The sequence below is a fragment of the Nicotiana tabacum genome, chromosome 17 (assembly GCF_000715075.1).
Source record: "Nicotiana tabacum cultivar K326 chromosome 17, ASM71507v2, whole genome shotgun sequence".
Lineage (NCBI taxonomy): Eukaryota > Viridiplantae > Streptophyta > Magnoliopsida > Solanales > Solanaceae > Nicotiana > Nicotiana tabacum.
Genome location: NC_134096.1, coordinates 11810407 through 11831940, shown reverse-complemented (window position 1 = coordinate 11831940; position 21534 = coordinate 11810407). Strand labels below are relative to the sequence as shown.

At 39.9% G+C, this 21534-nt stretch overlaps 1 non-coding gene across 1 annotated transcript; it reads left to right on the top strand.

The window, feature by feature from the left end:
* Positions 1 to 12368: 12368 nt before the first annotated feature.
* Positions 12369 to 12473, top strand: LOC142172327 (U6 spliceosomal RNA). Its single transcript, XR_012701690.1, has one exon. It is a non-coding gene; the product is annotated as a U6 spliceosomal RNA (small nuclear RNA).
* Positions 12474 to 21534: the final 9061 nt, after the last annotated feature.

Genomic DNA, 21534 nt, shown 5'->3' with positions numbered 1-21534 from the left:
CATATTAGTTGGAGTTTTTAACTTTTTTATCATAGCAATTTACCTACAAAAAACACGCTTAGGTTTATCCAGTTTTAGATTTATAGGAGCTGAGTCAGCAAGACTTTGTTTTTCTAGCGTTGTTATACTTGTTACTGAAGTCAAATTTCCTACGCTTGTTCTACGTGTTTACGACTATGACTTTTGGTACCTCCAAACAAGCCATAAATTGTATTGGTTCTTTTTTCGTAAAATTCGGAGGAGAAGAATTTAAAGTCTAACTTCCTCGTAATGTTTGAGAAGGATGGATGTATGTATAGTCTTTTAATCTTTTATTAAAGGTTGCCAAAATAATAAAATGATGATGAAATTATAAACAACAATCGTTCCGTTCCTTTTTATGTGACATATTTTGGAATATGAGAGTTAAACCGACTATTTTTTGGTGTGAATTCAAACATAAAAATTACTATATAATTAGTAATTCAAATTTTCCAAAAATATTTACAAAAAGTATTTTCAAAGAAAACCTTCTTTGACTCTACAAATATATGTTAAATACAACAACAACAATAACAACAAAAACAACAGCAATAACAACAAATACTCAGTATAATTCCACATAGTGGGGTCTGCTTAATGTATACGCAGACCTTACTCCTATCTTGTGGAGATAGAAAGATTGTTTCCAGTAGACCCTCAGCTTAGGAAAACATAAGCACCACATTAATAAAAAGATAACAAGAAGGGACAACACCGAGAAGCCATGTAAAAGCAACATAATAACAAGAAGATAGTAAGATAACCGAAAATGCAAGAAACAACAAGTAGTCATAGAAACCTAATACCAACAAAATGCGAGAGTGCGTATTAAAACTATCGGTATGAACAATCTAGACTATCTAACCTGCTACCCTAATCCTTGTCCTTCACACTTTTCTATCAAGGGTCATATTCTTGATCAACTATAGATGCATCATATCTTGCCTAATCACCTCTCCCCAATTCTTTTTCGGCCTAACTCTCTATCTCCTTTGGCCTTCCCTGTCAAACCTTTACACCTCATTACGGTCACATAAAGTGTGATAGAGGAAGTACATCCTATGAATTCTAAATTTTGTTTACTTATAAGAATAACAATGACGAATATATGGACAAAGTAAACTTATGGAAATAAGCTATAATGACATAACTTTGTGCGTGTATAATATTAGATTGATAGTGAAACTAATTAATTCGCTATATTTTAATTTGAAGACCTTTTAAATCAACTACTTGTTTGACCAAAAACGTAACTTTCGGTTAACCCAATAAATTTATATAATGATGACTTAAATCTAGTTAAAGATAATAACTCTAGATGTAAATCTTAAAGACGTGCGGAAGGTGGGGACAGATCCCGTAAATGATTGATGACAACAAGTGCAAAATATTCTTAAAGTATGAGCAATAATGGAAGTGTAACTAACAATAAATAGCAATAAATGACATTCAGGTAAATAAGAAAAATGATTCACCCAATAATGGATGGATTGGACGAATATTTCTCTTGACAATGATGAGTAACAGAAAGACACAAGATTTGTTTGAACAATCCTCGGATCTGATGGAAAGATGTGGAATAAAATGAGCAAGAATCTGTGTCAAAAGGTAATCTTCGTATTTTTATATGTGGGAGAGAATCTTCTACTGAAAAGTGTTCTTATCAAAATAAATATTACATGCCCCTATCATCATCTCTTCTCTCTATATATCTGGGACATTTTTCTAAGAAACCATAGTAGTACAAGTACAGAGAATATCCACCATAATATTCCCCTTTAATATCATAACCTGACAAACTAGCCGTTGCAGCTCCTGTCATCAATATTCAGCCTCGACCTCGACCCTTGTTGACATCTCGATTACGGCTCTCGTCGACATCTCGACTACGGCTCATGGCTGACACCTCGGCCAATGACTTCGCTGCTTCCTGGTCCACCTCGACCGACTCTTTCCTTAATGCCATATTATGATAAATATCCTTAGGGTAGATTTTGACCTATACAGTTAGTCCCTCCGTTTATTAAGGCTAATACCAGGTAGCCTTGATGAGAGAACTTTGTTCATCGTGGTTGGAAAAATTGGACGAGCAAGTCTAGTAGTGGTGTTTCGGATGAGGTGACGATATGACCTTTCGTGAGCCGCAACCTTTGGGGTCGCATCGTTTCAGAATGATGTCATGACATCATGAGTCATCATGGCACATTTTCCCGATGCTTTGCATCGTTTCCCATGCCTCTACGTTTCGATACATGCGATGGGTAATGATGGCCTGATTTCTTAGTCCTGGCAATTGAACCTTTATAAATAAGGATGCGAGACTATTCGTTTGTGTTTTGCATACTCTTAATATCGAATCCCTGTGTCTTCTTCTCTATTCTTCACATTGAATCTCTGTCTTCTCTTTGCTTTGTTGTTGCGTATCCACTCCCATGATTCTGGTAATTCCAGGTGCTTCTAACCCTTCCGTACTTAAAACATCTTCTCTCGAAAGTATGGTTAACATACCTTCTGGTTTCAGCGCGGCATCTGACCCTATCTCATTGCCGGTGCATATGCTTCCTCATGATGATAGCGTTTTCGTTGCCATTAAAGATGAGAATTTCCTTATGGTGGAGGAAATAATCCCTCGTAGTGAAAAAGTTAGGTCCGACTTTTCGAAGATGCCAGAGGACGACCCTGAGGTCCCGGAATCAATGATGAAAGAGACCGATCTTGCTAAGTTTCAAGCGAGGTTCAAGATTCCTGCCCATATCGATCTGATCCCAGCGGAGCGCGATGTGGTACAAGTACACCACCCTAGGTATTGCGTGTTCTACGCGTATCCTTTCTATGTTGGCTATTCCTTTCCTCTTCTCGCACTGGCAGAGGAATTTTGTTACTTTTACTGCGGTTGCCCGGTCCAACTTTCTCCATACATCTACAAGCTAGTCCACATGTTAACAAAATTCGCGGAATTAGCAGGGTCGAGGTCACACTTCGCCACCTGATGCATCTTTTCGCCCCTAGTTTCTATAGGGAGACGATGCTGCATCTTCGCCACCGAGGAAGTAAATGCCTGGTGGTGAAGATGGATGATAAGGCAAATCGCCAGTTCTGGCTCAACTACTTCTTCGGCAAAACCGAGGATGCGGTGGCCAACCCAAGCGGATCCCCTGAGACTTGGAATTACGCCCGTAAGTATCTCTTTTTTTCTTTAGGCGAGCGTTTGGTTTGCTTGTTTTAGTCGTGGTCTGACATTCCGTCCCTTCTTCGTGTAGCAGAGAGTACGCCCCCTCCTTTGTTCGGGGACATTCATGACTGGGTCAGTCGAATTCTGCCTTACACAGTGGGGGTTCGTGAATGTTCAGCCTTTCTCAAGAAGTTCGGGCCTACGCCTTCCGCGATCGGTGAATTCACCTATACACCTTTTTATCTATATTGTTTTGACCTCATAGTCGCTTACTCGTTATAGCTTTATGTAGGAAGTGACAATCTTTTATTCTTTCCTTTTTCAGCCCGAGGACCCTCGAATAGACCGAAGATCCCCCCTCCTGCATTTCGTAAGAGGAAGGCTGCTTCTTCTTCAGGGTCTATTTCCGTTATGGCCGCGACCAGGCGCGCCCGATTGTCCGCTTTTTTGTGATCGATTTACTGCTCTCAAGACCGAGAAGGCACAATTATTGGCTCAGTCGTCCTCTTCCTGAACTTCTATTTTTCTTGATATTCCGCGAGATTTGTACTAGGAATGGATTCACGTCGAGGCCCAGCAGGATATATTTAGGGATCTGATGGGGGAGGGAGCTATATCAGAATCCGACATCGAGGATGCTCGTGCTTAGGAACGTAAAGCTCGGTTTGCTTGTGGCTACGATCACTCTACAATGGAGGCCGGTGATGATGAGGAGGCTGCGGGCGTGGATCGGATAGACCAGGATGCCTGGTACGAGGATGATTATCTCGTTGGCGATGGCGATGGCGATGGCGATGGTGATGGAGAAATGGTAGATGGAGATGGCCTAGACGATCAAGCTGGTGGTACTGCTGGGCCAGGCCGCGATTAGTTGCTTTTCCTTTTTTTTTTGTTTAGTCGCAGACTTGTGTGTATTTTTTATAGACGTGTATTCGAACCTTTGTAAAAAATATTCTAAGTATGAAATGTTAGTTCTTTTATTCGTACCTGATTCTCTTTTCTTCTGTTCAGGTTTGTATGCTCTTTTGATATTGTTGCTTAGTTGCCTTAGTCATAATAACTTTGTTCGAGTAGGTCGAACTAGGTGGAAACAAAGCCTAGGTTTGATTATGGTCGAGGGCCAGTAGGTGTTGGTTCGAATGAGGTCGAATACATCGCATGTTTGTTTATGGACGAGGGTCGATTAGGTGTTCATTCGAACGTGGTCAAATATAACCTTCATTTACTTAATGCCGTGGGCCAAGTAGGAGTTAATTCGAACGAGGTCGAATGTAACCTTTATTTAGTTAAGGCCGTGGGCCAAGTAGGTGTTAATTCGAACAAGGTCGAATTTAACCTTCATTTAGTTAAGGCCGTAGGCCGAGTATGTGTTAATTAGAACGAGGTCGAATGTAACCCGTGCTTGGGGAGAGCAGAAATAAACTCCATGTATTTATGCTTTGTTCATATACTTGGAGAGATTTACATATTTTCCGGGCGCTGGCTGGCAGTTCAGTCCCAGTCCTGGTCTATCTAGTCCCTTCATTGGTCGAACTGGAAAAGTAGTGAGAGATCGAGCAATGAACTGGCCTTCCAGTGCCTTTGTCTGTGTGCACTTCAATCCTGAAGTATCCCCGTTGTCACCTCGTTAAAAACCTCCTTGAGAAAACCGAATTGGTACAATACTCGAGTGAGGGAAAAAGAGTGCGATTTTGGGGACATCGTCCTTTAAAAGTTGAAGTACTTGAGGTATGTAATATTCCAGTTGTTTGGTAGGCGTTTTCCTTCCATTGTTTCCAGTGTGAATGACCCTTTCTTTGCTGCTGCCATGATTTTGTAGGGCCGTCCCAGTTTGTTCCTAGTTTTCCTTCTCGCGGGTCTTTGCTTGTGTTTTAGCTTTAAGCACGTAGTCCCCGACTTTAAGTGGCCTAATTTTTGCCTTTTTGTTATTATAGCGTTCTTTTTGTTGCTTTTGGGAGAACATTCTCATGTAGGCCATATCTCTTCGTTCCTCGGCTTCGTCAAGTTCCTACATTTTATTGTCATCGTTCTGGGATCCGCTTTCGCGGGAGTACCTTAAGCTGGGCTCCCTGACCTCGACCGGTATTACTACATCAGTCCCATAGACTAATGTGTATGACGTTTCTCCTGTGTTCATCTTTGAAGTTGTTCGGTAGGCCCAGAGTACTTCTGGTAATATTTCTGGCCACTGTCCTTTAGTGTTTTCGAGTTTCTTCTTCATTATGTTCAATATCGACGACCTTCTTTCCTGCAAATTGGGGTCCGTTGTCGCAACCGATTTCTTTGGGGAGACTGAAATGGCATATGATATTTTTCCATATGAAGGCGATAAATTCTTGTTCATGTATTTGGGCGAATGCTCCTGCTTCCACCCATTTAAAGAAATAGTGAGTTAAAACCAAGAGAAAACGTATGTTACCTCGTCCTGCCGGGAGGGGGACCACGATGTCCATTCCCCATTTGATGAACGACCAAGGGGAGGTTACTGAGTGTAGGTGTTCGCCTGCTTGGTGGATCATTTGGGCGTATTCTGGCATTGCTCGCATTATTTCATGAAGTCCGCGGCCTCCTTTTTCATGGTGGGCCAGTAATACCCTGCCGTATGAGGCATCTGACTAGAGCTCGATTGCCGGAGTAAGATCCAAAGTGTCCTTCGCGTACTTCTTCAAGGACGCGTCGCGTATGATTTGAGCCTAATCATTTCGCTAGAGGGCTGCCATATTGTGGATGATGTTGTATCTGGCTACTTGCATTCGCAACTTTTTGGCCTTTTTTTTTATCGTTGGGGAGTATGTCATCCTGCAAATATGTAATAATACGGTTGCGCCAGTCCTAAGTCAAGTTTATGGTTCTTACCTCGATTTCATATATCGATGAGTTGGGGAGGTGGACCATATTTCTTTCTCCGGTTATAATGTTTTTGGTGGCTGTGGCTAACTTGGCTAGGCCATCTGCCTTGGTGTTCTCTGCTCGGGGGATCTGGTCGAGTTGACATTCGTCGAACTCGGGCAGTAGCTTGCAGATTTCGGTCTGGTACTTTGGTAACCTTTGCTCCTTGATTTGGAAAGTTACTGTGACTTGGTTTACTACGAGTTGAGAATCGCAACAAAATCTTAGTCGCTTCACCCCGTATTTGAGTGCTAGTCTCAGTCCCGTAATTACGGCCTCTTACTTGGCCTCATTGTTAGTCATGTCCCGACATCTTATGGACTGGCGAATCACTTCGCCTATCGGGACTTCGAGCACGAGTCCCAGCTCGGATCCTGACGCGTTAGATGCACCATCGGTGTACAGGACCCAAAGGTCTTGTATTTGGGGAGAAGTGCAGACGACTTCTTTTTCGACTTCGGGCATTATTTTTGCGCTGAAGTCGGCGATGAAGTCTGCGAGGACCTATGACTTTATCGCCGTTCGCGACTGATATGTAATATCATGCTCTCTCAGTTCAATGGCCCATTTGGCCAACCTGCCCGATAACTCGGGTTTGTGTAAAATGCTTCTTTAAGGGAAATTTGTGACGACCAAGATGGTGTGGCATTGTAAGTACGGTCTAAGCTTTCGTGAAGCTATGACCAAGGCCAGAGCCAGTTTTTCGAGATGGGGGTATCTTGTCTCGGCGTCGACTAGTGTTTTGCTAATGTAATAGATGGGAGATTGCGTACCTTTATTTTCTTGGACCAGGACTACGCTCACAGCTACTTCGGACACAGCGAGATAGATAAAGATAGGTTGTCCTGATTCCGATTTTGAGAGTAAAGGTGGCGAGGACAGGTACACCTTTAACTCCTTCAGGGCTTGGACGCACTCAGGGGTCCATTGGAGGTCGTTCTCCTTTTTGTGTACGCCATATAACTTATGGAACCTATCGGAGGATCGTGAGATAAACCTCGAAAGGGCGGCGATACGGCCAATCAACCTCTGGACCTGCCTTTTGGTGGTCAAGTGCTCTGGTATCCCTTCGATGGCCTTGATTTGGGTGGGATTGACTTTGATACCTAGTTGCGACACTAGGAAACACAAGAATTTCCCTGAGGCCATGCCGAATGCACATTTTTGGGGGTTCAGTTAAATGTCGTATTGCTTGAGAATGCCGAAGACTTCTCTCAAGTGGTCGATGTGATCTTCTTTCCTTTTGGATTTGACTAGCATGTCGTCGATGTAGGCTTCTATCAGTTTTTCGAGTTGTTCTTTGAACATCTTCGTCACCAACCTTTGGTAAGTTGCTCCCGCATTTTTCAGTCCGAAAGGCATGACCCTGTAGCAGTACGTCCCCTGGTGGGTGATGAAGGTGATATTCTCCTTGTCCTCTTCTCCATTAGGATCTGATTATAGCTCGAGTAGGCATATAATAATCTTAGCAACTCGTGCCCGACTGTTGCATCGATGAGTTGGTCGATATGAGGTAATGGAAATGAATCCTTAGGGTAGTCTTTGTTCAGCTCAGTGAAATCTATGCACATCCGCCACTTGCCGTTCTTCTTTTTCACCATGACTACGTTGGCGACCCATTGGGGGTACTTCGACTCTCTGACAGAGCCATTTTCCAACAATGTTTCCACTTCTTCGCGCACTGCGTCATTGATTGTAGAGTTAAATTTACGTCGAACCTGCCTCACCGGGGGTAGAGTGGATCGATGTTCAATTTGTGCGTGGCGATCTCCTTTGGGATACCCGTCATATCTGCATGGCTAAAAGCAAACAAGTCCGCGTTAGCAGTTAAAAAATCACGAAACTAACCCGGCTCCTGAAGTTTACAACCGATGTAAGCTTTCTTGCTATGGTCATTACTGTCTAATTGAACTGGGTCGAGGTCCTCTATGGTCGATCCTGCGGCCTCAACCATATCGGGATCTCTGATGATGTCCTCGTTGTCATCGCTCATCGACCTCGACCCTGTTGATGGCTATGCCTTTTTTTCTTTATCCTTTGTTTGTTCGGTGGACGTACAATCTAGGGATGTGTGTTTCTCCCCTCGTATACTGAATATCCCCCATGGAGTTGGCAATTTGATGATATGATACAAGCTGGATGGGATAGCTCTCATGGTGTGTATCCAGGGTCGTCCTATGATGGCGTTGTATGTCGTGTCCTGGTCCATGATGTGGAATGTGGTCTCCAAAGTGACGCCACCCGCCAGGACAGGGAGTGTGATCTCGCCAAATGTTCGCTCAACTGCATTGTTAAAGCCTGTAAGTGTGATGCAGCGTGGCACTATATTGTCCTCGAGTTTCATTTGTGCGAGTACTCTGGGATAGATAATACACGTGCCGCTCCCAACATCTACCATAATCCATCTTACGTCGGTATCTGAAATTCATAAAGTAATAAGGAGGGCATCATAGTGAGGGAAAGCCAAACCGTTAGTATCTGACTTATCGAAGATGATACATTTTTCGAGTTCATCATACCGTTCGTAGGTGATCGACCGTTTGAGCTTGTAGGTTTTTCTGAACTTCACACTGTTGATGGAAGCGTCATCCCCGCTTCCGATGATCATGTGAATGGTGCGGGATGGCGAGGGCAGTTTCAGCAGCCCTTGATGTTGTTCACATCCCCTGGCAAAGTTGGTCCTTCCCCGATCGCTCAACAATTCTTTGAGGTGTCTTTATCGTAGCATTTTTACGACCTCTTGTCTTAGGACTATGCAATCTTCGGTTTTGTGTACTCACTCTTGATGGAACTCGCAGAGGGCGTCTGATTTTCTGGTTTTCGAACCCGACCTCATCTTTTGTGGCCACTTTACCTTTGGCCCGAGCTTCTCCAATGCGTAGACGATCTCTGTAGGTGACAAGCAAAATTTGTGAGCGGATAGTAAATGGGGCATACTTCTCTCTTTCTGGTGAGTCCCTATTCTTTATATTGGTGGGCCTTCTTCATGGAGAGATGAGGACGCAGCGGTAGTTCTGACATATGGGAGATGTCGTTCTCGGTTTGGTCGTGAGGCCACAGGATCTATTCTGATATCATTTCTCCGATCTTTTCTGGATTCTGCTTGTACTGAGGTCAGTCGATGAGTCGGCCCATTGAGGTCATCTTCGCCTGCTCGAACTTCGGCACAATATGCATTATGTATTTCGTCCCACGTTGCTGGGGGATATTTCATAAGCCGACTTAATAATTTTCTTGTCGCCCTTGAACCATTTCTGCTCAACCCGTTTTGAAAAGCAGCTACTACCATTCCTTCCAATACATTGGGCAAAGTCTTTCTTACTCGGTTAAAACAAGCGAGGAAGTCCCTCAGCCCCTCTCCCGGAGATTGTTTGATAGAAAAGATGTCCTTTACTCTTACCTCGGATTTCTTGGCCCCGGCGTGGGCAGTCATGAACTTATCGACCATTTCCTCAAAGGTTTCGATGGAGCGTGCAGGCAGTTGCGAATACCAGGTTAATGTACCCCCATGAGGGTTTCGCCGAATTTCTTTAGCATAATGGAGGATACTTGTTCCTTGGTGAGGTCAATACCTTTCACGGTGGTGATGTAATGGGTCATGATCCTCGGGTCAGTTGTGCCATCGTATATTTTCAGATAGAGCAGCATTTTAAAGTTCTTTGGTATGGCATGTGGGGCAGCGCTATCACTGTACGGCTATTCGATGAAACGACCGACATCTCTCTTCGGCAATAGCTTAGGAGCCCCCTGTATTTTATCGACCCTTTCTTGGTGTTCTCTCATTTGGTCCCGAAGTGCCTTGTTCTCGTTTTTCATTTCCTCCATCCTTTTCAGAATGGTTGTGAGGGCGGCGTTGCCTGCATTGTTAACAACATTGTGAGTAATACCTATCGTCGTGGGTGGATGATCATGTTGCTCGTCCACTGGTGGTGTAGCACAAGTTCTCGCGTTTACTGCGGCCGCATCCTAAACGGGCTTGTGGAGGATGCTGGTCAGTGTATCTGTTAGCCTAACCTCGAGGAGCTTCTTTATCGCTGGTGGTGCCTCCTCTCCCACGGATGTGGAGGCTGTCTTACTAAGAGATTTTGTGATGCTGCAATGGGGAGGGGGTGATACACCTCGCCTAGGATAGGCATTGGGCGTTGTGTCATCGTCCACTGCTTCAGAGCTTTCGTGGATGATGTTCATGAGGTTGGTTGGGAGGTCGCTCATTATTCTCGTTCTTTCTTTTCTGTTACATGTCATATCAGATCTATGCATGGAGAGAGGAAAATATTCTTGTTTTTTTTACGTTATTAACCAGTGTTGATTGTAGATCTAGAAGGAACTAAAAGATTTAGCTAAAAACTCCCACAGACGGCGCCAAATTATTTGACCAAAAAGCGTAACTTTCAGTTAACCCAATAAATTTATATAATTATGGGTTAAATCTAGTTAAGCATAATAACTCTAGATGTAAGTCTTAAAGACGTGCGGAAGGTGGGGACAGATCCCGTAAATGATTGATGACAACAAGTGCAATATATTCTTAAAGTATGAGCATGGAGGTGTAACCGACAATAAATAGAAATAAATGACATTCAAGTAAATAAGGAGAATGATTCACCCAATAATGGATGGATTGGACGAATATTTCTCCTAACAATGATGAGTGACAAAAAGACCCAAGATTTGTTTGAACAATCCTTAGATATGGTGGAAAGATATGAAATAATATGAGCAAGAATCTTTGTCAAAAGGTAATCTTCGTATTTTTATATGTGGGAGAGAATCTTCTACTGAAAAGTGTTCTTATCAAAATGAATATTACATGCCCCTATCATTATCTCTTCTCTCTATATATCTGGGATATTTTCCTAAAAAACTCTAGTAGTACAAGTGCAGAAAATATCCACTATAATATTCCCTTTTAATATCATACCCTGACAAACTAGCCGTTGCAGCTCCTGTCATCAATATTCAGCCTCGACCTTAACCCTTGCTGACATCTCGATTACGGCTCTCGTCGGCTCTCGTTGACATCTCGACTACGGCTCATGGCTGACACCTCGGCCAATGACTTCGCTGCTCCCTGATACACCTCGACCGACTCTTTCCTAAATTGGATATTATGCTAAATATCCTTAGGGCAGATTTTGCCTTGTACACGGCTAATACTTATAAAATTATTATCTTTCTTCCTCTTGGGTGGCATAAAAACATGTTTCATAACATGAAAGATAAAAACATTACTATGCACCATATATAAGAGCTTTTCAGATGTTTCACAACATGAAAGATTAACTTCATAGGGAGATTGATACAAGTTATAATTTACAAACACTAATGCAAAGATGTTTTTGTATTATTAGTGTATTCATCGTATTTCATATTTACGGTTATAGCACCACAAGAATATCACAAATTCGTGACGCAATACTAATGACGGACAGATTCAAACAAAATTGTGACATATTTTTGGAAATTTGTGACTGTTCCACGACGGTCGCCGTAGATATTATTTTTCTTGTATTGTCACCCATTAATTTTATTTCTTAGAAATTTGTTTGTAATTATACACTGTTAATATATGAAACTTAAATTAAAGAAAAAAAACCTTAGCTTTTACATGGTTGGTTGATGAATTCATACATCTATATTTTCGTAGCTTGGGAGAATCTATTATTTTTCGTGAAATAAACCACACTGACCAAGGTGGAATACAGGGTTCGGCAAATAGTAATTCCGTACTAATTAAGAAGGAATTAAAGGGCTTGTTGCTTAGTGGATGTACTTATAACACCATGCCAATAGATAACAAGAGATGAACTAGTTCTTGTTCTATGCAGAGGAAACTAGTTTATTATTACTCCATTTTGATTTGACATGTAAATATGAATTCTATACCAACACTTGCTTTGGTGGAATGGTAATTAGTCTTTTACCCTTATTAGGTCTGAGTTTGAGTCTTGTATATATATATATATGGAGTTACATCGAGAAGTTGTTACGGCGAGACCGTGCCGATGACCGGCACGGCGTATCCGGGTACGTACCCAGATCAAATGAAGGTGTTGCAGTCAGTAATGAGGGACATGAACAACCCTCCTTTTCTTTTGGACATAACTTTTCTATCAGCAATGAGAAAAGATGCACACCCTTCTATCTATAGTGGTGCTCTCACCTCTGAACAAAGAGCAAATCCTGATCATTCTGCTGATTGTAGTCATTGGTGTCTTGCTGGTTTGCCTGATACTTGGAACCAACTTTTTTACACTGCCCTTTTCTTTTAGCATTTGGTATATTTGTTCTTTTCGGGGGCATCTCATAAAATTGGAACGATACAGAAAAGATTAGCATGATTCCTGCACAAAAATGACACACACAAATAATCAAGAATGGTGGTATATTTGCTCTTTTTTCTTTTTTCTCGTTGCTTGATATGTTTTGCTCACAATTGATGCAATTCATTTTAGGACACCTTTACAAAGATCAAACATGTACTTGAGTAAAGTTTCATTTCCTGTGGGTGTAAATGCTTAACAAATATATCTTGTTCATTTTGTAATTATTTATTTATTGTGGTTCATTTTTTACTGAACTTGGGTCCTCTTGTGTCAAAATAACAGATTTCATGTGATCCACTTCAAAGTCTAATTTGATTTATATCCATTCAATTGGTAAAGCCAATCTATCCATTGTGATTTTGACCATTGCTTCCATTTGCAAGCATTCTTTTGTTGAATTGTTCCCTCCTTGACAAGTGGTCCAAGAAAAATAAGCGGTCTATCTAGAAGTGCATAATTGTCATGGGCCAAATAGAGCCGGATCCATAATTTAAACTTAATAGATTTAAGATTTTGAGTTCTTTGAAATCAAAGGTTCAGAACTTCATATTTGCAAAACTTATTACTCCTTCGGTTTCCATTTTATGTGAGCCTATTTCTTTTTTGGTCCGTTCCAAAAGGAATGACCCCTTTCTAAATTTGGAAACAATTTAGCTTAAAATTTTAATTTTACCCTTAATGAGAAGCTTTTATAACCACACAAATACTCTCGACCCCTTTCTCACATGTTTAGGACCACAAATTCCAAAAATCTTATTTTTTCTTAAACTCCGTACTCAGTCAAACATATTCACATAAATTAAAACGGAGAGACCCGGAGATTTCACATATATATATATTTATGGTATAAGCGAAAAATATTGAATTTACATGAACTCAAATTCAAAAGCGTAAGCCCTGAGCAGCCAATGAGAAATGAATAATGAACTGCTAGTTTTGTTATCGGAGAAAAGTCTGTGATCTCGTCTTGCTCATCTCACGTCATTTTAAAGTGTGTGAGAAGTTGCGGGTATGTAGGGGTTTGGGGGTCACTAACCAAAGGATATGGACAGAAGGTGGAAATAGGAAGAGTGACTAAAACCAAACTTTATAAGGTAGGATAAAATGTGGTACGCGGGATAAGGTGTGAGATTAAATTTATATCATATCTGAATGACGGTATAAATTAGTATATGGATTATAATATCAGGATTATAATCTCGAAATATTTTAGTTTGTGTACTAAACGACCCCAAAACCCATAAAGATATAATTTGATCCTTATAAACATGCCATCCAATTATTGCACCATTATATATATATTGCAAATAGGTCTAAAAAAAGGAGAAAAGATTAAATTACACATATGATAAAGGTACACATAGGCAGCAACAGAAAGCACCTAGAGCCCATACACTACTAGAAATTCGGTAAAAATCGATCAAAGTTGGTCGGTAATGGCCAATAACTGACCAAAACGCGATCATTTACGTGTGGAAGGTATTTTAGGGGTCGGAAAGGAATACCGACCAAAGTTGGTCGAAAATTGGTCAATTAAATTCAAAAAAAAATATTGCAAAAAATCCGACCAAAGTTGGTTGGTATTTTAATTATGTAATTAAAAGATTTACCATCTCGGAATCAAACCGGGGTCTGTACTGTGGCAGGATACACCACTAGACCATTGGTGCATTTTATTTTAAGACTGTCTTTTATTTGATTTATACTCTTTAATTGTATTTTCGCACGAAAATAACTGACCAAAGTTGCTCGGTTTTATTAAAATGTAAAATTACAGACCAAAGTTGGTCGGTTTTTGTAAATGACCGGCTGAATAAATTGGTCGGTTTTTTAATATTAAATTTTATTTATTTTAATTGAAAAACCGACCAAAGTTGGTCGGTTTCTTGAAAAATAAATTTCGCGGGACTCAAAAATAGTTTCCCACATTTTTGCGCCAAAGAAAACCGACCAAAGTTGGTCGGTTTCGTAAAAAAAATTAAAAAATAAAATATTTTGAAAAATCGATCAACTTTGGTCAGTCGACCTTGATCGATTTTTGCCGAATTTCTAGTAGTGATATGTTTCACATTAGTAGTGCTCACGATCTTTAAAACCTCCATATGATCTTGATCCTTATTCTAGTCTTATATTTACTCCAATATAATTCTCTCTTTTGTGCAGCAGGACATCTAAAGAGACATGCTGCTCTTCTCTTATAATAATAATAATAACAATACTTCAAACATGTAGTAGTTATGAAGACAATAGACTAATTAGTCCTAGCTCCTTATTGTGAGCTCTGCAGAAGCACCCACTCCTACCATCCTTGGCACATTATCGATGATCGTTGTGTCCAAATTCCCATTACCAACATCGGGTAGATGATCGTCATAAGCCGAGTTATGTACACCGATAGCAACGGTCACGATCCAAAATTCATTGTAGGTCGTGATGACGCCTAACGTCACCGTCAGATAAATCAATAGTGATTTATCCATTTAATTACTCATTTTATTACTTTCAAAATCATAATTTTTAATAAGGAAGGAGATTTACATTTCTAAATCTACGGGGACGTACAACATTTGTAGTTTATAAAAGAATTGAAAGGCGTTAATGATATATGAAACTATAAGCATCAACCAGTAAAACACTAAAATCCGGTGCCACAAGTGCATGAGCATTTTTTGAGAAGTACAATAATAATACAACATCTACCTAGAATGTAAATAAGATAGGATAAACTAAATAGTACGATGGAGACTCGGTGGACTGTGATGTGTAGCCTGGAATGCAGCTCACATAAAGTTTTCTCAACAGGCTGTGCGCCTACGCGCCAAGATAATTACCAAATGAACCTATCAAAACCTGCACATTTAGTGCAGAAGTGCAGCATGCGTACGTAAATCAACGCGTACCGAATAAGTATCTAGCCTAACCCCGGAGAAGTAGTGACGAGGGGTCGACATCGACACTTACTAGATGTCCAATGAAGTAATATGATAAATCATAAGCAGATATGAAACACACAACAATAATGGGGTAAATCTGTAAGTCACATAATCTTCCAAATATTTCTTTTAAGGTATGAATTTCTCAATATTGTATTCTACCTTAACAACTCCGAAAATATCAAGTGCCAATATTAAATAAATAAGGAATACCATATAAAATGCCGGGCATCAGTGGAAAGATTATCTCGTGAATATTGAGACTACTAGCGATATAACGCATGATTCTGCCGAGGTCGTTCGGCCCGATCCAGAATAATATGTACACTGCCGAGAGTCGAGCGGCACGAACCATAGATGTATCTATTATAATGCCGAAGCGTTCGACCCGCTCCACAAGAAAGGAAGGAAGTTATCGAATTACGAGACATGTGCTTACAATACAGTACATGAGCACAAATGGAATATAATCTTTATCGTTTCTCAAATGACTAGCCAACAACCTCAAGGTGATAAGGCTCGGCTTAGTATACATACATTTATGTCTAAATCAACTTCAATTATAAGTTCAATTAATTAAGCCACCAGAATGAGTTCAAATAATTCAATTATTACATAATAAGGTCCTAAGTCTACCCGGACATAAACATGCTTTAGCTACATACAGACTCTCGTCACCTCGTGCGTATGTAGCACCCACAACTAGTAGCATATAACAATAAATATCACCTAGGGGTAGTTCCCCTCTCACAAAATTAGACAGGAGACTTACCTCGCTCCGAAGTTCCATAACCGGCTCCAACGCCTCTCTAACACCTCAACTCAAAATCAAACGATATGTAACTAGTCAAACAATGCGCAACTCAATCAAATATACTACAATGCTTATAATTAATCAATTCATAACAAATCCCCAATTCCGCTCTAAAAGTCAATAAAGGCAACCCTCGGACCCATATACCCGGATTTTAAAAAATTTCGAAGATAAACTTTACCCATAACACCACGAACTCAAATATATAATTTTATTCCAAATTCCATGTCCAATTTCGTGGTCAAAATTCAAAAATATAAATTTCTAGGTTTTCTACTAATATCCCACAATTTCTATTAGTTTTCATGCTTAAATCCATACATAATCCATGTATTTTGCTCACAATGTGTAGAAATCACTTACCTCAGGATTGATGATGGAAATGGCGCTCCAAAAATCGCTCCAAAGTCGGCTCTCATAGAATAAATGAGGTGAAAATGGGCCAAACCCTCGTCTTTAAAAAAAACCACACTGCCCAGCTCGACCTTCGCACCTGCGGCCCAACTGTCGCACCCGTGACTCCGCACCTGCGTACAACTCCATCACATGTGCAGTTCCCTTTAAGGCTAAGTAAATCCGCATCTGCAGAAAATAATCACGCTCCTGCGCGACTGCTTCTGCGGTCCACCTCACGCTCATGCGCTCCCGCACGTACAAAGATCGTCCGCTTCAGCGACCCTAGCTGTCCAGCTCGCATTCCGCTTCTGCAGATCATTTGTCAAAATATTCTCGCATTTGCGGCCATCCCAACGCAGTCCAAATGCTGCTTCTGCGGGCTCGCACTTGCGGCCCTTTGCACGCAGGTGCGATTTCACCCGATCTCAACTACTTCAACACTTCACCCAAGCCCAAACTCGATCCGTTTTCAATCCGATCCATACCTGGGCCCCCTGTCCAAACATACCAGTATATCCCAAAATACGACACGGACTTAGTCGAGGCCTCAAATCACACCAAACAACATCGAAACTACGAATCGACGATCGAAATCTTTTTTTAAACTTTCAAACTTCAACGAACACATCCGGACCATACCAAAACACTCTGGAATGATGTCAAACTTTGCGTACAAGTCACAAATCATGATACGAACCTATTCCAAGGCTCGAAACCTCAAATGGACATCGATAACACCAAAGTCTATTTCAAATATAATTTAGGGTATTCTTAAACTTTCAAAATATTAACTTTCCATAATAAGCCACTGAAATGCTCCCGGGTGACCTGATACTCAACCCGAACATACGCTAAAGTCCGAAATCATCATACAAACCTATTGGAACCTTCAAATCCTGATTTCGAGATCGTTTACTCAAAAGTCAACTCTGAAATTCTCGAAATTCAATTCCGACCACACGTACAAGCCATAATACTTGAGGTTAAGCTACTCAAGGCCTCAAACTGCCTAACGACATGCTAGAGCTCAAAATAATTGGTTGGGTCGTTACATTCTCCCACATTTAAACATACGTTCGTCCTCAAACATGCTAAGGACTGCTTCGGAGTTGTCCAAAATCACTGTTTAATACCTCGTTCACCTACCCGTGCCACCACAACCCAGTCGAACACATTAGCTCAAGTCAGACTGAAGATACTCCTTTTTATTTAGTTAATAAGCCTTAGAACCAAATTTTAACCTCCGAATTTCACTACAAGACTTGATTCTAACATACGAACACTGTATCGATCACTACGCACTGTACCAAAACATGATCGTGCACCCATTCTGACATCACACAACGCATAAATCATTTGACCAAGGAAACCTCCCCCAAGCACAACAACCATAATTTCACTAACCCGGCCCAAAACCTATAATATACCTCATAACACATATAAGCCTTGTTCCAACTCTCACACTACTACCACGACAGAAGAGATGTGTAGGAACTCATAATCACCTGCTGAATCAACAAACCATGGAGTTTCCCCCTTGATAAGGATCCTTACCTCATTCTGACTAAATAGCGATATTTGCTCTTTAATGTATCTTATATAAATCTGATTGCACTATTTTCAGGTCCAATAATCTCGTCTCACTCAGTATAAACTGCTGAGGTAATGAGTCACCTCAAACACTGAACAAGATCTTATGCAGCACCATCAAAGCGCCATCAAGCTACCCTATCTTGATTAAAGAGAGGCTGATCACCAGAAGCAAGGTCGATAATTGCTAAACGCTAATGTGCTAAGTAAAAATCCCCATGTTGATATATCCCACTCCAATCTGGTCCACGATGCTTCAACCTATGTAATCAAATAGTGACCAAAATTCAAATAGTCATATTTATATTTGTTTCAATTGCAAAAGGCTATTGTACTGTCACATACAAAGGTGGATCCATGATTTAATCTTGATCGGTTTGACATTTAAAGATTTTAAAACTGCACTCATTGTAGTTTTAAAACTAAGGTTTCATATCTAGTAATTATTGGAATTTTAGTGGCTTTTCACAAATATATGTATGGTAGGTTCGGATGACCTTGGTACATTAGGGTTGCATCCGCCACTGGTCACATGTTACAGTACTCAGAGGCGAATGGAGCACCGTTCTTTTTGGAGATGGAGGCTTTGGTGGTTCTTGACTGTTTTTCATGTAAGATTGTTTTCCCTTCTCACTAAACAGATAAGTGAGATAGCCTTGCTTAAGTAGATATTCAATTTCCCCTTGTAAGAGCTTGCAATCTGATGTTCTATGGCCATGATCATTGTGAAACTCGCACGAGAATTTTGGGTTCCTTTTGTTTGGATATGATCTCATCTCTTTTTGCCATCGTATCTGATCCTCCATCTCGGGATTCGTTTGGCATTTCTCCGCTTCAAGAATTGTCAAGTCCTGAACGTGGATTTTCCAAGGTGGAATTCACTGGTGGTGGAATTTGTGCAGCGTTGGAAAATTCACTCGCAAAAGCTCGTAGTGCCTCATTCACGTATTGTGCAATCAACTGCTTCAAAGCATCTTGCTGATGGTTTGTTCACCTCCCTGCTGCCTATTAGTACGTGAAGCAGACCTTTCAGGTGAACTTTCTCGTGAATGCTGAGGAGTAATTGCGGGTGTGTGATGTGGTGGAGTTCCATCTTGTTGATTCACCCGATCAATTTCGTTAGCAGTACACACGTTTTGTTTCTAAAAATTGAGATTTGGAAAGTGATTAGATTATTAGTTTTTCGGTAACAGAATCAATTTGTTTCACCTAAAATAGATTTTACGGTCAAAGCTAATTTTAGGGAAAAATTGGGTTATTGATAACCAAAATTACTTCACTTTCTTGATAATTCAAAGAATAAAAAAAATAATGAAAATAATAAATAAGGATAAAAAGCTTATTGTTTATGGCTAATATCTCCCAAAATTGTGGATTGAACACTTGAATTGAATAAAATAAAAGACTGATGGCATATATTGAAAAAGTATTTAGATGCCCATACAAAATGAGTTTGAGTCCTTATATAAAAATATATAATTATAACGGTTTTCCTACTTAATTCTGGCTCGTTAATGGCATTAATTACCTTGATTGTCTGTTATCATATTTAATTGTAACGGTTAGAGTAATAACTAAAGATCCCTGCAATCAAATTTAATGCCTATTCCCCTTCCATATTTATAACAGATTCGTGAATCTTCCCCTTTTATGGTCTTCATCATCTCGTGCCTATTCTTTCTTTTCCAGCTACCAGGACCGGTAGCTCTTCTGATAAAATACCATGGGTGTTTCACCCATGCTTTTTCGTTTTCTTTTATTGACCCAACTGAAAGTGTCACTTGTCACTTCATTGATGACCCACGTGTCATGCCTTTTTTTCACCAATACACAAATATTTTTTTGTATTATTAGTGTAATTATCATATTTGATATTTACGGCAATAATTTCACTACAAGAATGTTAAAAATTTGTGACGGTATACTAATGACGGACAGATTCATAAAAAAATATAACAGATTTTTGTAATTGTATGATGTAATTCATCAATTTGGACGAAATTTGTGACTGTTCCACGACGGTCGCTGTAAATATTTTTCTTGTATTGTCACCCATTAATGTGTATAATAGAAGTTTGCGTATAATTACTTTATAAGTAATCTTATTTTATAAATATTTTTTACATTGTTAATATATGAAAATTAAACAAAAAAAGAACCTTAGCTTTTACATACATGGTTGTTTGATGAATTCATACATCTATATTTTCGTAGCTTGGGAGAATCTATTATTTTTCGTGAAATAAACCATACTGACCAAGGTGGAATAAAGCGTTCGGCAAATAATAATTACTAAGAAGGAATTAAAGGGCTTGTTTCTTAATTAGTGGATGTACTTATGATAGATACCATGCCAATCGATAACAAGAGATGAACTAGCTCTTGTTCTATGTAGAAGAAACTAGTTTATTATTACTCCATTTTGATTTGACATGTAATTGATATGAAACATATATCAAGCCGTATATTAGTAGAGCGGTAAGTATTCGTTATCCTTAATCATAGGTCTTGAGTTTGAATTTGGCTTATGGTATCATATTCTTTTATTCTTAATTACAGATCTCGAGTTTAAATTTTGTATATGGAGTCACCTTTGTTAGAGAGTGATTTACACCCCCACCCCCTCTCCCCCCACCCCCATGTGAGACTTCCCGATACCAGCCGGACCTCAATGCAACTATCGAACACCTATTAAAAAACCAGAAGGAATCATATATAGCGTCTATATTCAAGCGAAAAGCAACAAGAGAGATTCTTTATTATTCAGGTAAACGTTATAGTATAATGTGTTTGATTTTGATATACTCGTAAAATATGAATCCACTAAGCACCAAGATTGTGAATGATGATCTTTTCATGCACAAAAGGTCATGTTTTCCCTTGTAGTCACCTCCCACCTACTCCCTCCCCTAAAATTTTGTCTTTGGCTATTTTCGAAAATTTTATGATATGCGGTGATAGAGAAACCTTATAACAACGGTTGTCATTTGACACCGGGTTCAATACATATTCTGAAGCATTCTGAAATCTATTAATTATATTTTTGATACGTCATCTCGTCTGTAACTCCAAAAGTGTTTCGCATGTTTTGTATGCAAGTTGCCATATCAAATTCTAAAAGCTTATGTTGTTGTAACTCAATTTTTCTCTTGCCTCTTAAATTAATAAGACTACTAAAAACATTACAACTTAATTTTACTCTTGCCCCTTAAAATTAATAAGACTACTAAAAACGTAAATTTTCGACAGACGTCTGTGACGAAGTCTGAAATCCATTGGAAACGTTAACGAGCCATATTCCGACGGATTTTAAGCGAAAATTTCATTTTCTTAGAAGTGAGGAAAAGTGAATCAGGAGATAAATCAAGTATTTCTTTAAAAATTCTTTATGCT